The following is a 19,054-nucleotide window of genomic DNA, read 5'->3' as shown; positions in this document are numbered from 1 at the left end:
TGTGAAGATGGGGTCCAGCTGGTCAGCACAGGATTTCAGACAAGCTGGTGTAACACAATCTGGGCCTGGTGCTTTTTTCCATTTCTGCTTGCGGAAGACCTGGCGCACCGCATCCTCGCTGATCTGAATTGCAGGTGTGGGGGAGAGGGGGGATGCAGGAGCTGTGAATGGTGAGGGCGGTTGTTTGGAGAGGTGTTCAGGACGGGTGATGCGTGTTATTCTTTCAAACCTGCAGTAAAACTCATTCAGATCGTCTGCCAGTCATTGATTCTCCACAGTGCTGGGGCGTGGTGTCTTGTAGTTGGTGATCTCTTTCAGATTTTTCCACACTGATGCTGAGTCATTGGAAGTGAACTGAGTCCTTATACGGTAACAGGTTATCCGTCCAATTCATTGCATATTGTCTGCATTATTATTATTATTATTATTTTTGTTAATAAACAAAATCACTGGTAAATAAAACACTTTAGTATCAATATTTTTTATTTGAGAATCAATATATCGATACTTCAGGATCGATACTCCCATCCAAAAATAAAGATTGGGATGATCTGTTCCTCACAATCGTATGGATCCTGCTGATGTGGATTACACAAATGTATTAAATTTAGAGGTTGACTAATAGTGGATTTTACCGATAGCTAGGTTGGATGGACACTGAACAAGAACTAAAATAGTGCTTTACTATAAATTAAAAAAAAAAAAAAAAACGGTACTGACCTGTACTTTGTACATGAATAATATTAAATATTAATTATATATTGATCATTAAAGTTAGTTTATGGATCATTAACTAATGTTAACAGAAGCAACTTCAAGTTTAGTGCTGTCAAATTGATTAATTGCTTCCAAAATAAAAGTTTGTTGACATAATATGTGTGTGTACTGTATATATAAATATACACACATACAGTATATATTTTGAAAATATTTACATGTGTGTATATACACACACACACACACACATATATATGTGTGTGTGTGAGTGTGTGTAATTTGTTATATATAAACATTTAATATGTAAACAACATTTTTCTTTAACACATGCATGTGTATTTATATATATATATATATATACGGTACACACACATATTATGTAAAGACAAACTTTCATTTTGGATGTGATTAATCACTCTAAATTAATTTGACAGCACTATAAATTGTAAAAATATATTAGTAGATGTTGAAATTAACACACTCTAACTATATGAACATTTTTAAATAAATAAATTTTTAAAGGCCATAGCATTGAAATTACATACATATGGATTTTGTATGTGTACTCTTACACTTTAATTGCTTATATTCTAGAACACATGATGATCATCTAATCAAAATGACAAAATATGGCAGTCACACATCAGGCAAAGAGCATTGCGTACTACAAGTCTAGGAGAACTTGCAGGTATCAGAGACCACACCGGACGAGTCGCATTCAGTTCTAGCAGCAGCCTAAAACAGTTTATATAATCACCAAATGGGCAAAAGTGCACTTCAAGAATGACCAAAAAAGCGGCATATCTAAGTTTAAAGCTCAGTGTTTAAATAGATGAGTTTGAAGTTCAGTGTTTAAGAAAAATCTGTGTAATAACTCTCTATATGAAGCATACAGTCTTTATTATAGCCACAGACAGGGCAGGTCCTAGGGGGGTGGGGGCCCCTGGGCTTGAGGTTAAGTTTAGGCCCTATACCTATACTACAGATACCCTCGAATAGAACATCATGGAGTAACTCAAAATACACAAACATATGCTTTGAGGTTCATGAATAGTACAATTAATATGCAACATGTCTAGGCTATAGTCAAAGTTTAAATGTAATATTAAATATTTGTTATAATATAATAAACAGGATGTGTTCTCTCAGTTGAGAGATCAAAACGCTGAAATAACTTAAAGATATTGGCTTATTAGTATTATAAAAGTTATTGTCATATCTGTGTCCTCTTATGTAGGTTCTTATTTAATCAATAAATTCAATTGAATAAAAAGACATGCTGGCTATTAACAATATTAACGATCAAATTAAATCACTATCAGCAAAATTCATAGATGGATTGTGCATAAATGTAAAGTTTAAATATAACATTTTAATGTAGAAGTATTAAATGATTGCAAAAATTAAATAAGCTACTTTTTTAAATATGAAACTACAACCGCCAGTAGGTGGCAGCAAGTCACTGTCTTAATTCATCTCGATTCGTTTAAAAAGCTGATTCATTTAACTTTGCAAACGACTGTACTTATAGCCTGATTGAATTGTTTGCTGTCCGTGTAATGCTGAGGAACAAAACACTGTTGTTCGGAGATGCAGAGGTTCTGCTGTTTGTACTATTTCCTTTCTGATGGAACAAAGCGGAATTTTGTGTCTAAAGGTTCCTCTGTAAGTTGTTGTTTATTGTACAATTGCGATCATGCAGATATTTGAGAAAAAAAAAAACAGGACTCTTGTTTCTGTGATAGGCCAAGTCCTATATAGGCATAGCTATGTTACAAAAACAGAAACTCTTGCTTTTTTTTTAATCTAAAATAATTTTGATGACATTTCTTCCCCACTATGTGTAATGGCAGTAAGACGAGAGAGAGCTCTCAAAACTCATCAAATGATTGCATAATTTAGTGGAACATTAATATAGTAATATAGAATCATCCTCTGTAAAGAAATGAGGTGTGAGCATTTATCATTATCTTTCTAAATGTCCGCTCTTTGGGGCTAAAGGCTGAATGGAGCTGTTTAAAGAAGTAATGTGACAACAAACCAATCGGTGCAGATGGCATTCAATATGTGTGTCCTTCTTCTATGTGAAATAATCATAAATACCAGTTTATGCTGTTTGATTGTGGCCTCAAAGGTTGTAGTTGTAAGCTGTAGCCCCGGCTGGCCCGTTTAGATCTTGAGTGCGCAGTGGAAATGCGGCTAGTAATTTCTGAATTCTGACTGGTATATAACAAACAAATCAATAAACGTAAACGGGCAAAGTCAGGGCCCATGGGCTGCAGCCTACTCAAGCCCAATGGTAAGTCCGGCCATGGCCAAAGAAAGACAAATGTTTCACTGAAAAATGCACAATACACAATCTTCCAGCCCATGGTGAAGTCTTTATGTACATTAACAACGATTTGAAGTGCGTAGTATCATGTGTCAAAACAAACAGCATGTGCTGTCAGTGATTCCGCCTCTAGAGGCCGCTCTCATACTGTATGACAGAGGAGCTTCTCAGCCGCTCCAGCAACAGATGCAACCTGGAAAAACTATTGGCATGGATTTTTTGCCAATAGTTCTGGCAATCAACTATCGGTGCCAATTAATCGGCAAAACCGATACATCAGTTGACCTCTAATCCCAGCACCCTGACCTGAACCCTATAGAAATCTTGCCAGGTGTTCTCCAAACTCACTAGGCATTATAGGAGAGACTCAGAGTTATCTTATGTTGGCAAATGGAGGTTATGGTTAGTGTGTTTTTGAGAAAAACATTTAGTTCATTCTAGCATTATTAATTCTAAAGGCTGGAATTATTTTTCCATGACCTACAATCAATATTCCATCAAATCTGCATGCATTTGTGGCCATGCACATGTGACTGCACAGAAAAAAATAGAACAAAAAAAGGCTGTCCAAAGGACTGGGGAAAGCCATTTCATTGTATCCTAGTGAATAAGAAATAATTTGAGTGCTTGGGCAAAGTTAGAACCAGTGAATGTGATTTACAGGTTTTATAGAAAGAGAATTATGTGCACCAATATGCATTGGGGAAGTCGTGGCCTGATGGTTAGAAAGTTTGACTCCCAACCCTAAGGTTGTGGGTTCGAGTCTCAGGCCGGCAATACCACGACTGAGGTGTCCTTGAGCAAGGCACCGAACCCCCAACTGCTTCAAGTGATGGCCTGGTTAAATAATACCCACTGCTCCGGGTGTGTGTTCACGGTGTGTGTGTGTGTGTGTGTGTGTGTGTGCACTTCGGATGGGTTAAATACAGAACACGAATTCTGAGTATGGGTCACCATACTTGGCTGTATGTCACGTCAAATCAGTTGCTGTAATACTTTAATGATGACTTCAGTTATATTCCTTAGTTTAAATAGATATTTGAGTGTGTGTGGGGCGGAGATGTTTAGGAAAAAGAGAAGAAATTGGAGGGAACATTATCTTCAATGTCTCCCATAGCTAAGAGAACACCTTTCATCATAAATCCTTGATCTTGAAAACACATTCGTTCATTTTTGATAGAGCACCCTCACCTGAAGGAGACACTATGGCTTGCTTTAAGCCATATTAAACCGTGAAACACTGTAGTGATTTCAAAGGTTAGGTAGCCTCACAAAGGTGCACCACTAAATGTAGTGATTTTGGATTTAAGTAGTGCCACCAGTGTAAAGGCTTTGGGATTAAATATTAATATTAATATTTAGTTTTGGTCACACTGTTTTACGGGACAGCAGCCAGGAATTTCACCTTGACAGTCAAGAACAATCATGGAAGATTGTTGAATAAATAAGAATGACATAAATTGGAAAACGTTGTAGTCTGACCAATCTGAAGGATTTTTGAGACACTGTAAAGTAGTAGAGCCCCTTGTGGCGCTTTTCCACTGAATGGTACGACATGGTGTGGCACGACAAGGCTCGCTTTTGGGGGGTTTTCCACTGTGTACAGTACCTGGTACTTTTTTTCAGTACCACCTCGGCTGAGGTTCCAATCAAGTTGTACCGTTACCAAAATGTGACGTCTAAGCCCTGCTGATCACTGATTGGCTTGAGAGAATCTTCACTACCTGTGTCCTTGAACTAAACTTCTGAACTTCATATGAAACTAAACCCACTAGATTAAATCAGCACAGCCATCCTCGCAAATGCAATTTTTTTTAAATGAACGCAACAGTTTAGAATAAGCTCACCTTTTTAAAAAAAAAAACAAAACACAATAATCGCTGTTTCGTGGTGTGTTGAGGAAGTACAGACATCCGAGGAGCGTTTCCAGCGAGAGCTTGATGGGATGACGTGAAATATAAAAAATTTTCGGGGTCGCTCGGCTCCTAAAAGGCTACCACCAGACATTCAAATGATTAGGATGATGTCACGGCAGTGAGGCAGCACAACTATAATGAGATGTCTCTAATCCCGCCCACTCTAAACCAGTACTAAACTGCAGTGTAAAGGTAAACCGAGCTGAGCTGAGCTGAGTAGAGCCGAGGCATTACTGTATTATCAACACGAGGAAGACACAAGTGTAATAAAGTAATAAAAGGGGTTTTATGGACTAATAATAATCATAAACTGGCAATACACACTAATGCCAACGGTCTCTGGAAAGAGGTTTGGAAAGAGTGAAATTGACGTTCTGCCTGGTCATCTGCTGAGTCTGAGCAGCAATGTCTTCAACTTGTCCTGGGCCACGTTGCAGTGGGAAGAAAGAAGTCGTATCTGTTTCACAGTCTTGAACACAAAGCACTAGTGAACGATAAACTCCTGAGCACCGAGAAGGTCCAAACAGAGGAGCCTTGAAGATGTAGGTTCTGAAGTCTGTGTAGAAGATCCGGACAACCTGGAAGACGCAGGAGAAGGATCGCTTAGAGAAGGTTCTAAAATTGTTGCAGAAGATGTGTAGCTTGTGGTCATTGTTGCTGTTGAAGTTTCCAAACTCCCCAAATTCACTTCTTGCAGAACCTTGTTTCTCAGTAGTATAACAACAGCAGCTTAGCACATCTTGGGCTAGCACATTTTACTTAGCACACAGTAGACATGACAGCTTAGCATTCACAATAGAGAAATGACAACTTGGCACACTTCTGTGTGTTTAAGAGAACATTTTTAATCTTTCCTGATTCAGTCATTCAGCCAGGTTTCCGTGAAACACAGAACAGCAGAGTGTGAGAAATCTTTATTTGTCAGGGAGAGCAGAAGTTTGTCCATTTTGTTGGGTAGAGAGCGGAGATTTGCCAGATGGACGCTAGGCAAAGGCGTTAGAAATCCACGTCTGCGTGTCCTGAAGTGCTTGATCAGCGCCGCTGCTCCGCCGACTACAACTGTCAGACACAGACGAGGACACAGAGGATTCAGTGCAAAAGTGTTAAAGTTTAATCAGAGGTTTCAGACACAGGTGAATCTTGACACGTAGACAAACAGTGGTAACACAACTTTCCTTTACGGTGATGGTGATACAGATGGTGACTCCGACGAAGACGATGGGAACAGGTAGGCAGAGGAGGATGAAGACGGGTTAAACAGTTCAGGTAGGTTTTGACGAAAAGGGCGTTCAGGTAAGTAGGGAGATCGGTTGCAAGACCAGACAATGAGTGATGGTGACTGAGGGCTTTATGTGTGATACTGGTGATGATGCACAGGTGTTCAGAATGCTGGTGATTGGGAACGAGTGGGCGTGGCGTAAGTGTCCGATTCAGGGAGTGTAGATGGTGTGGCTGTGACAGTACCCCCTCCCCCACGGGCGGCTCCTGACGGCTGGGATCTTGAACGACGACGGGGTCTACCACGGCCACGGGGAGCGGGGCGGTCTGGATGGTCTCGGTGAAGTCGGGTGAGCAGGCTAGGGTCCAGGATGTCATTACGATTAACCCAGCAACGCTCCTCCGGGCCGTAGTTCTCCCAGTCTACAAGGTACTCCAGTTGAGGACCCCGTCGTCGAGAGTCGAGGATAGCTCTCACCCGGAAGATGCTGTTGTCTTCTTCGATGGCGGGAGGAGGAGGTACGGCATCATCACCAGGCTCTGTGGATGGAGGAGACAAAGGTTCAGTGAATGGTTTGAGGAGTGAGACATGGAATGAAGGTGAGATACGGTACTGTGCTGGTAGCTGGAGTCTATAGGTCACTTCGTTCAGTTGCCGTTCGATCTTGAATGGTCCGATGTATCGAGGACTCAGCTTACGGCAGGGCAGCCGGAGGCGGATGTCCCTTGTCGAGAGCCAGACCAGCTGTCCAGGTTGGTATTGTGGCGTAGGTCTTCGACGAGCGTCCGCTTGCTCTTTATGCATCCGAACTGCCCGCTGGAGATGCACGTGAGCCGAGTCCCAGACCCTCTCGCTCTGTCGGAACCAGTGATCTACCGCTGGGACCTCCGAGGGCTCACCCGACCATGGGAAGAGTGGAGGCTGGTATCCGAGGACACATTGGAAGGGGGTGAGCCCGGTGGTAGACTGCTGGAGGGAGTTCTGTGCATATTCTGCCCAGGGTAGGTACTGGCTCCAACAGTCCTGATTCCGGTGGCAGTAGACCCTCAGGGAACCTCCCGATCTCTTGGATCTTCCGCTCAGTCTGGCCGTTGGTCTGTGGATGGTATCCTGAAGAGAGGCTGACGGATACCCCTAGGAGGCGGAAGAAAGCTGACCAGACTCTGGAGATGAATTGGGGACCCCTGTCGGAGATGATGTCTTCTGGAATGCCAAAGTGACGGAACACATTGTGGAATAGTGCCTCTGCCGCTTTCAAACGCTGTGGGAAGTCCTTTGAGAGGTATGAGTTTGCATGATTTTGAAAACCTGTCGACTACTACCAGCACACAAGTATTTCCTTGAGAAAGGGGGAGGTAAGTCATGAAATCTACACCTATATGGGTCCATGGACGTTCAGGAATGGGCAGAGGCACCAGTTTACCTTCCGGGAGTCTCCTAGGGGTGTTCGCTATGGCGCAGACTGAGCATCCTTTGAGGTAACGGGAGGTATCCTGACTCATCGAGGGCCACCAGTAACGTTGTTGCAGGAGCGAGAGGGTCCGCCTCCTGCCTGGATGTCCAGATCCCGGAGAGGTGTGAGCTAAGTCCAGAAGGGTAATCCGATCCGATGTTGAGGAGGGACGAAGAGTTTCCCTCTTCTGGACCTCCCGGCGGAGCAGGGTGTTGATGGTTTTCTTGTTCAATCAGACGATTAAGGTCCCATTGAATGGGACTACAATCATGGCTGGAGGGAGGATGGGTTCGGGGAGATTCTGGTTCTGGGTCTGCCTGATGAAGGCGGGATAGAGCATCAGCTCTATTGTTCTGGGAGCCAGGGCGATACGTGACTTTTAAAAGTCGAATCTCGTGAAGAATAAGGCCCATCTAGCTTGGCGATGATTCAGTCTCTTAGCTTCACGGAGGTATTCCAGGTTCCGGTGGTCAGTGATCACCTCGAAAGGGACCTTGGCTCCCTCCAGCCAATGACGCCACTCTTCCAGAGCCAGCTTGATTGCCAATAGTTCACGATTTCCTATGTCGTAATTCTGCTCCGCCGGGGATAGCTTCTTCGAGAAGAAGGCACATGGATGGAGTCGTGGAGGATCCCCCCTGCCGCTGGGAGAGTACCCCGCTCCGACCCCGGTCGATGAAGCATCCACTTCCACTATGAACTGTCGGTTGGGATCTGGATGAGCTAGGATCGGAGCGGTCTGGAAGGCTTGTTTGAGCTGGTGGAAAGCTTCAGTGGCCATGGGGTTCCAGGACAGAGACTTGGGCCGGTTCCGGAGGAGTGAGGTTAGAGGTGAACTGAGTAAACTGTAGTTCTTGATGAATCTCCTATAAAAGTTGGCAAAGCCCAGGAAGCGTTGGAGTTCTTTTATGGAGCCAGGTTGGGGCCAGTGTGTGATGGCTTCCACCTTCCCCTGGTCCATCTTCACGCCACGTGGGGCGATGATGTATCCAAGGAACTGGACTGAGGGCGTGTGGAACTCACATTTTTTCTAATTTGAGGTAAAGATGGTGTTCCCGGAGTTTTTTGGAGTACAAGGATGACATGTTGGATGTGTTCTTCCTGGGATGTGGAGTAAATGAGGATATCATCGATGTAGACAATTACGAACTGGTTAAGGTATTCTCTGAAGATTTCGTTCATGTAGTTCTGAAAGACGGAAGGACTGTTGGATAACCCATACGGCATGACCCGGTATTCATAGTGCCCGGAAGGAGTGTGAGGAAAGCTGTCTTCCACTCGTCCCCCTTCCGGATACGGATTAAATTGTAGGCGCTCCTCAAGTCCAGTTTTTTGTGAAGATCTTTGCTCCACGTAGTTGTTCCAAGGCAGCTGGGACCAGGGGAAGAGGATAGCTGAATTTGACGGTTTGAGAATTGAGATGGCGATAATCAATGCACGGCCTCAAGCCTCCGTCCTTCTTGGCCACGAAGAAAAAAGCTGGAAGCGGCAGGGGGAAGTAGATGGTCGGATGAATCCTTGAGCGAGAGCTTCCTGTACGTACTCCTCCATGGCCTTCTGCTCCGGGATGGACAGAGGATAGACTCGTCCCTTGGGAAGGGTTGCTCCAGGCAGGAGGTCGATAGCGCAGTCCCATGGCCGATGAGGTGGAAGTTTCGTTGCCAACCGCTTGCTGAACACATCCTGGAACGCCCGATATTCTGGAGGGATGGTATGTTCCACCTGAGTTTCGGGGCTTTCCACTGATGTGGACTGGACCGGTAGGGATGACTTCTTGATGGATTGACTGACCTTGGGAACTTTAACTGGTGGAGTGATGCAGGTAGAATGGCAGGGTTTTTTCCCCATTTCAGGGTCTCACCTGTGGGCCAATGGAAGTGTGGTTGATGTTGGTGAAGCCAGGGGCGTCCCAGGATGATGTCTGCGGTGGATTCCTCCAGCACCATGAACGTGATTTCTTCCTCATGTAGGGAACCCACGCGGAGGATGACTGTGGGGGAGAAATAGCGGATATGACCTCGGCCCAGTGCGGCTTTCCTTGTATGGTCGTGATTCTGAGTTCGACGGGGCTTCGATGACGCTTGACACTTAGACGATTTAATGTTTTCTGGTTGATGAAGTTCCCCGCTGAGCCAGAGTCGATGAGGGCTTGTACTGAAACAGAGGAGTGGAGATGTCTTAGAGTAACCCAGGTTTGAATCAATTGAGCAGTTTGAGGTGGTAGATGGATGGTACTCACCGCTGGGCGTGGAGGTCGGACGGGACATGATGGTAATAGGTGTCCCTCTCCCCCACAGTAGAGAGACACAGCCCGGTGTTAATCCTCCGCTGATGTTCTGATGTAGATAGATGGTGTGAATCTATTTGCATGGGTTCAGGTGCTGGAGGAGCGACAGATGGTAGAGCGGGCGGAGGACATACAGCGGAAGTGAGTTGTCTACATGCACTGAGTCTCTGGGCACTCTCTGATGGATTTCTGGATTAGAGACTCCAGTCCCAGTGAATCTTCATATACAACAATCAAACTTTGTATTTTCTCACATAGACCGTGGCGATAGGCGGTGATTAAGGCCGCTTTCATTCCAACCGCTGATGTAAGCGAGGGTACGGAAGCGAACCGCATAATCACTCACGGACTCATTTCGCTGTTGGCGAATTGTAAAACAGTTGATCATGGACAGATAATTCAGACGCTTGTTGACCAAAGACAGACTTTAACTGGGAACAGAAATCAGTAACAGATCCAGTAGCAGAGGAATTCGATTCCCAGAGAGATTGGGCCCATCGGAGAGCTTTACCTGTTAGCAGATTGATGATAAAGGCAACTCGACTGCGTTCGGTGGTGAAGAGGTGAGCGTTGGACTCCAGGTAGAGTGAACACTGTAGCAGAAACCCGCTGCAATCCTCCGCCGCGCCGCTGTATGTCGCTGGTTTGGCCATGGGACTCGCAGGGCAACTGAAGAAGTGACCAGAGTTGTAGCGGTGTTGGATGGCGATGAGCAGTTGACAGCAGGTGAGGGAAGTTGCATGAGTGAGGACCGTACAGCGTGAACCAATTCAGTGAAGGGATCCGCGGTGCGGTCCTCGCCTGTGTCTGAAGAGCTCTGCATAAGGTCTGGTCTTCTGTCAGACACAGACGAGGACACAGAGGATTCAGTGCAAAAGTGTTAAAGTTTAATCAGAGGTTTCAGACACAGGTGAATCTTGACACGTAGACAAACAGTGGTAACACAACTTTCCTTTACGGTGATGGTGATACAGATGGTGACTCCGACGAAGACGATGGGAACAGGTAGGCAGAGGAGGATGAAGAGGGTTAAACAGTTCAGGTAGGTTTGACGAAGGGCGTTCAGGTAAGTAGGGAGATCGGTGCAAGACCAGACACTGAGTGATGGTGACTGAGGGCTTTATGTGTGATACTGGTGATGATGCACAGGTGTTCAGAATGCTGGTGATTGGGAACGAGTGGGCGTGGCGTAAGTGTCCGATTCAGGGAGTGTAGATGGTGTGGCTGTGACAACAACGTTCAGTAAAACATCCGAATAATTTAAATTCAGTAGAAGATTTTGTGGTGTGTTCTGCCGAATGTTCAGAATTCTGTTCTTCTTTCTCCACTATCTGCTATAGGTATCACTGGTGCTGCTCTTCAGTGGCTAACTTCATATCTATCGGATAGACAGCAATTCGATAGATAGATAGATAGATAGATAGATAGATAGATAGATAAGAATAGATCTCACACAGTCACAGTTGGTCAACTTCTATTTCTCATTTACGTACTGCCACTGGGTCAGATCATCAGACGTCATGATCTCAATTTTCATAGCTATGCTGATGATATTCAAATCTATTTTACGGTTCAACCCAGCTCAGTTTGTCCACCCATTTTTATTGTTTCCTGTCTTCAAGAACTTTAAACCTGGATGTCAGACTTTTTACAACTAAATTCAGACAAAACTGAAATCCTGCTGGTTGGCCCTAAATCACAGAGCTCTTCCCAGCATGACATCTTCATAGATATCGATGTTGTCCAGATTAGGACCTCAACAACTTTGCAAAATTTAGGAATATTGTTTGACTCTGTGTTATGCTTTAATTTACATATTGGTCAGATTGTTAAATCATGATTTTACCAATTGCGGAATATTGTTCGTATACATCCCTCACTTAATACTGGAGATGCTAAAACTATTATCCATGCTTTTATAACCTCCAGATTGGATTACTGTATAGTGGCTTATCTGCCAAAGTTATTAATCGCCTTCAAATGGTACAAGACTCTGCTGCTCGAACCCTTACATTTAACAAAAAATCTGCACACATCGCTCCCATCCTTCACCATCTTCACTGGCTTCCTGTGGCCAAACGTATTCAGTTCAAACTCTTAGTTTTAGTTTATAAGGCCTGTCACGGCCTCACACCTCAATACCTACCTGAGTTAGTGCAACCATACAATCCTGCAAGGACTCTCAGATCTAACAATGATAACTTGCTCTACGGTGGGTGGTAGGGCTTTTTGTATTATAGGCTCTAAGCTATGGAATAGGCTGCCCCATAATATTTGTGCTGCCTCCTCTCTCCAGGCCTTTAAGTCTTAACTTAAAACTCATCTATTCACTTTGTCCTCTAAATAACTCATTTACTTCTCTGCTTCTCTATTTCTCAACTTCTGTTTGTATGACATAAGACCACCATCTTGCCATAATTGCTTGTATTATATTGTGAAACGTCTTTGGGCTTTTGACTGTCTGGTGCATTTTGCTTGCCAATTTGCTTGTATTATTTTGTAAAGTGTCCTTGGGTTCCTGAAAGGTGGTATAAAAAATGAATATTATTATTATTATTATTATTATTACAGCATGAACAAACATGAACTACTCTCACACCCTATTAGTGCTGGATCATTTGTGAACGATTCGTTCATTGCGTCTATCACATGACAAATAAATGAAATACTTGGGAGGTAAAGTAATTATTTATGTTCCCTGTAAATGATCTTTGGCTGCATTATAGTGATTTCTTAATTTGCTAAATTATCAAGATTGGATAGGTGGATATGTTTGGGGAATTTAGCTGTTAAAAGTATAACATTTAAAGCCACTTAAATGAACGAAATGACTTGAAAAAAGTTTTTTTCATTTTGATGAATGAGAGTCAGTAAAATGAGCCGATGTTCCCATCACTACACCCTATGCCACATTCATCACTTAAACAGCCATATGACTAATAAAGGACATTATTACACGGCTCTGTGGAATACTTGATTCTGACTGGTCAGTCGCAACATTCCGATGTTTGTTATCCCTTGATAACAACCGGTAAAAGCTAGCGCTATATATTTGCTACGAACAGTTTTTCTTCGTGGAAGCTTTGCGTTTGGTTATCTAATAAAATATTAAAAATCGATTCAATATTATGGACATCTTTAACATCTTTATATCATGGACTCGCTCTCTCGTTTCATACAAACGCAGCTGCTGCCATTTTGCGATGATTGTTTTGTACACTGTAATGGATTATAAGATAACTACTGGTAAGATTTTAAAACAATTTCATCTTAAATCAATATCTTTTATCAGCATAATTATTTATGTGATGTGATGTGATGTAATGAGTGGTATGACTGCACCATTTCCCTTAAATGTCTGTCTAGTTTGAACTTGCCGCTTGCTCACAACTGCTACCTTCAGGAAGCTTTGCATTCAAATATTTCAACTCAAATCAATATTTAAGTGTCTAATTATTAATTACATCATGGTGGGGTCCATATTACCCTGTCGGGGGTTATTCTGTGATAACAACCAGCTGGATGTACATTTTCCCTTACTTAATGTTCCATACAGGACACACAAAATCCAAACTTTAACAAGAAAGCTTATCAAACAAACATTTTATTTATTTGGCAAAAATGGCCAAAAATTATAAAGAACACCAGGTTTGTTGTCCTTTTTGGTAGCGATGAACAATTTGGCAAAAATCTTTTGACATATCAGTATGACTAATAATAATTATGATTATTATTATTACTAAATAAAAACATTAAACAAAACAAGAAACATTACTATTGTAAAAACACTATTTCACTGTAAAATACAAAACACAGTTCTTGAGAATATAATATAATAGTTATTAATTATAATAATAGTTTAATTAACATACAGTTATACAATAACATACACTAATAGTATAGTTAACATGCAGGGGGCCTAAAGCTATAAATCATTAGAAAGCTTTTATTATAAAATATTAAATTATTATGATAAAAATCTGACAGTAATTAATTTTTTGTAAGAAAATCTTATGCGTCCACTGAGAGGGAAAAAATAAACTCCTGTACACTTCTCTGTTACCCCTTTTCCACCAGTGTGAACCGGGTGCTAGTTCAGAGCCGTGCTATTGCCGGTTTAGAGCTGGTTCAACTGGCGAGCCTTCTAAGAACTGGTTTGCCTATCCATGGGTTAGAGAGCCACCACAGAGCCAGGTCTTACGTCACTAAATATGTCTCATCTTTCCCAGTAACGCTAGCGTGGCAGTACCAAACACAACAGGTTTGTTCAAGATGTATTGGCGTCATGCAGACCGATCGGAGCACGACACCAAACCAAAAGCACACCAACCGGTCCATGCAGCGCCGATGCAGCCCAAACAAGCCTAAACACACTATCAACAGTGGTGGACGTTGCATTGCTATTGATGTTCATGGCCTTGCAAATCTACATCGGCATCCAAACACGACGAATTCAACGTGTTCGTGTTAAGCTGCGATTTCAAAAATGGTGGTCAAAAGTTTCTGTTCATCTTGTTGATTACGGCAACCCCGCCCCCAGCCCCTGACGCAAGCGGATTTTACTTCTAGCCCAGCAATGTTTTGGTGCTACTTATAAACCACTTTTCCTGGTTCGGAGCTGGTACTTTGGGTGTTGAAAGACAAAGAACCTATTTGAAACTAGGCTCTGGCTCTGAACCAGCACTCAAACTTGGTGGAAAAGGGATATGTGGATTTTCATTTATCTACTTCAAATTTCTTTAGAGAGAAGTATTATTTATTCATTTATTAATTTTTTCTATTTTACCTAAAATGCATTAGTGAATACACACTTAATGTAATGTCTGTTTCATTCATACTCGTAGCTGGAGGGCACCATCGCGCAGAAACTCCCCAAGTGATACTCACAGAAGTAATAGAACTCATGATGTTCCAGGAAATCCCTTATACGGACAAAGGCATCCAGCTTTCGCTGTAGCGGAATAAAATGCAGATAGAGTTGTTTTAACCAATGAAACATAAAGACAATAAACAAAAGATTGTGACAATATATGATTTATCTGTGTTCTTCAAGCCATCTCAGGTATTTTTTATAAGAATCAAGTATATTTATAATGCAGTGTTAATTGACATAGCCTTCTATCACTGTATATAAAACTATGATAGTATGATTTCTGCCTCATTCTGTGATATGATACCATGTCAGATCACAAAAACAAGTTATTTCAAACACTTGACTGATGGTATTAAGTGAATTTGGGGTAAAAACGTAATTAAATCTCTTTGTTGGAAAATAGGTTTGTAAACAGGTACACGCATGCTTCTGTGGTAAATTTATTCATTGCACAGACCAATTTCTAACCTATAGAGAGCATACAAATTCTTATGCTTTTGAATCACTCTCACGGTACTTTGATATCATAAACCGTTTGGTCTGCTCAGCGCCGCTTCAAGTCAAACACACCTTATATGAAGACGTATTTGCATCACTTTGACCATTGTCTGTAGATCCCACCTTCTCACGCCCCACGAATCCTGACCAGGACATTTCCAGGAAAAAGGGAACGCATGGTTACCCTATGTTATCAGAAAAATGCAAGTGAACACATCGGTGTGTTCATCAACCTCAGAAGTCTGGGTTAGAAACAGCGTCACCAGAACTTTGATATTTAGAAGCAGCGTGCATAGTTATGCGGGAAATTCAGAGCAAAGTCTAGAGCAGGGCTAGGTAAGTTCAGTCCTATAAAGTTGCTGGGGAAAAAAAAAACTTCTGAAAAAGAAACTCACCTGGCTATAGCCTTTATAATCCTGAAGACATTGATTAGCTTGTTCAGGTGTGTTTGATTAGTTGGCGCTAAACTCTGCAGGACAGCGGCTCTCTCGGACTGAACTTGCCTCCCCCTGGTCTAAAACAGGGGTGTCCAAACCTGTTCTGGAGGACCACTGACCTGTGGAGTTTAGTGCCAACCCTAATCAAACACCCACTGAACACCCTCTTAAAGCCTAGTTCACACTACATGACTTAAACCCTCTGCAGATCCCTGTGTTATGTCACAAAAACACATGCGAGAAGTTGTACAGGACTGACACGAATCAACACATGAAACAAGAGTTGTTTATTTGAAAATGGACATTGGGAAGAAATTATTGCTGCAAGCTGTTTGCGTGATGACCTGTTCTGAAAATGTTTTGCTCCATTTCTTGTGTCCAAACTTTTTTTAAAGCCGTGTTGCTGCTACAGTTTTTCTTCCGCTGACCTCAACCCATGCCTTGCTTTCTCACTGGCTGTAGCTCGTCACGACACCTGACACCATGTGATGTCGAGGCGGCTGACTGGCCCAGATATTTAGCATGCTAGATATTTGTTTGGTGTTGGTGATGCGCCAGCGAGCCTCTTTGATGTGTCATAGAGCAGGGGCATAGCCATCTTTTCAGAAGTGAGGAGGATATATATAAAACATTACAATTTAACATTTCTGTAATCTATATAGCCTACCAGTCAACAGTTTTTGAACAGTAACATTTTTAATGTTTTTAAAGAAGTGTCTTCTGCTCACCAAGCCTGCATTTATTTGATCCAATGTACAGCAAAAGCAGTAATATTGTGAAATATTTTTACTATTTAAAATAACTGTTTTCTATTGGAATATATTTTAAACTGTAATTTATTCCTGTGATCAAAGGTGAATTTTCAGCATCATTACTCCAGTCTTCAGTATCACATCCTTCAGAAATCATTCTAATATGCTGATTTGCTGATTATCAATATTTAAAACAGATGAGTACATTTTTTTTCAGTATTCTTTGATGAATAGAAGGATCCAAAGATCAGCATTTATGTGAAATAAAAAGCTTTTGCAACATTATACACTATATCATTCAAAAGCTTAGAGTCAGTATAATTTTTATTTTTTGGAAAATAAATTATAGAAATTAATTTTATTTAGCAAGGATTCTTTAGATCAAAAGTGATGATTAAGACATAATTTTACAAAAGATATATTTCAGATAAATGCTGTTCTTCTGAACTTTCTATTCATCAAAGAAACCTGAAAAAATTCTACTCAGCTGTTTTCAACATCATCATAATAAGTGTTTTTTGATCAGCAAATCAGAATATCAGAATGATTTCTGAAGGATCCTGTGACTGGAGTAATGATGTTAAATATTCAGCTTTGAAATCTCAATAAATTACATTTTGAAATATGTTCAAATAGAAAAGTTATTTTAAATAGGTTAGTAAAAATATTTCAAAATTTTACTGTTTTGCTGTACTTTGGATCAGATAAATGCAGGCTTGGTGAACAGATGAGACTTCTTTAAAAAACATTAACAAGCTTACTGTTCAAAAACTTTTGACTGGTAGTGGATACTTAAAATTTTCTCTAATTTTTAGCTTTTAATTGGCTTAGAAATCTATAACTGCTGGACAATAACCAATAATAATGATTTGTTTATATACTACAAACACTTTTTTATCACATAATAAGGCTTCTATGGTCAAAGCTCCGGGTCCTGACAACATTCCTGGGCGTGTACTGAGAGACAACATCTCACTTAGTCAGGCTGTTGTTCCCACATGCTTCAAAGCTACCACCATCATTCCAGTCCCGAAGAAGCCATCTCCATCCTGCTTCAATGACTACCGTCCTGTTGCACTTACTCCCATCCTCATGAAGTGCTTCGAACGGCTAGTCATGCACCACATCAAGTCTGCCCCCACCCCTCCCTGGACCCATTCCAGTTTGCATATCGGTCCAACCGGTCGACCGATGATGCCATCTCAACTACCCTCCACTAAGCACTCACACATCTAGAGAAAAAAGACTCATACGTCAGAATGCTGTTCATAGACTTTAGTTCAGCATTCAACACAATCATCCCTCAACAGCTCATTCACAAACTGGTCGAGCTGGGGCAATCAACACTTCGCTGTGCAACTGGCTGTTGGACTTTCTGACTGGAAGACCTCAGGCAGTACGTGTCGGCAGCAACACATCCAGCACCATCACACTGAACACTGGGGGCCCCCAAGGATGTGTGCTGAGCCCCCTCCTCTTCACTCTGCTGACCCACGACTGTACACCGTCACACAACTCCAACCTCTTAATTAAGTTTGCGGATGACACGACTGTGGTGGGTCTCATTAGCAACAGAGATGAGACAAACTACAGGAGCGAGGTGAGCCGCCTGGGGGGGGGGGGGGTGCAGTGACAACAATCTCTCTCTGAACGTGGACAGTGATGTGCACACTCAGCATGTTCCTCTGACCATCAACGGTGCGACTGTGGAGAGAGTGAGCAGCACCAAGTTCCTGGGTGTGCACATCACAGAGGACCTCTCCTGGACCGACAACACCGCAGCACTGGCCAAGAAATCACAGCAGCGTCTCTACTTCCTCCGCAAACTGAGGAGAGCCAGAGCCCCAGCCCCCATCATGTACACCTTCTACAGAGGCACCATTGAGAGCATTCTGACCAGCTGCATCACTGTGTGGTATGGTGCCTGCAACGCGTCCTGCCGGTAGACTCTGCAATGCATAGTGAGAGCAGCTGAGAAGATCATTGGTGTCTCTCTCCTCCCTCCCTCCAGGACATTTATAGAACCCGTCTCACTCGCAAAGCCCTCTGCATTGCAGGTGATCCCACTCACCCGTCACACAGCTTCTTCAGTCTGCTGCCATCAGGGAGGAGACTGCGGAGTCTCCAGGCCAGGACCAGCAGACTGAAGGACAGCTTCATCCATCAGGCTGTCAGGAAGCTGAACTCGCTTCCGAACTTGCCCCCCGTCCCTCTTCAGCCCCGGGCACCACTGAACTATGAACACACCCCCCCCCCCCCCAGGTCCAACATCCCCAGGTCCTTCCACCCCCCTCCCTCTAACATACGATGACATGCACCAGTCACTTTGTGCAGCATTGGTCTGCTCACTTCCTCATTCACCATGGAACTGACGTCATTCTACCACCTCATCAGTCAGTTTAAATAAAATAACTGCTCTTGAGCCCTTTGTCACTTTAATCAGACTGAATAAGCTATTTTTTTATGCACTAAAAATCTTTTTATCTGCACTGTTTGTTCACTGGTTTTGCACTCTGTCTGCCATGTGCCTTGCGCTGCTTTTATTTAACCATATTTTTTTTTTTCTATTA

General features: G+C 42.6%; 1 protein-coding gene across 1 annotated transcript in view; it reads left to right on the top strand.

The window, feature by feature from the left end:
• LOC109065248 (NACHT, LRR and PYD domains-containing protein 3-like) overlaps window positions 1-19,054 on the top strand; it is an 84,897-nt gene that overhangs the window by 19,591 nt on the left and 46,252 nt on the right. The gene's annotated exons all lie outside the window — the stretch shown is intronic.

Source organism: Cyprinus carpio, unplaced genomic scaffold (genome assembly GCF_018340385.1).
Source record: "Cyprinus carpio isolate SPL01 unplaced genomic scaffold, ASM1834038v1 S000006514, whole genome shotgun sequence".
In the NCBI taxonomy this organism is placed as follows: domain Eukaryota; kingdom Metazoa; phylum Chordata; class Actinopteri; order Cypriniformes; family Cyprinidae; genus Cyprinus; species Cyprinus carpio.
This window is presented reverse-complemented; position numbering and strand designations above follow the sequence as displayed.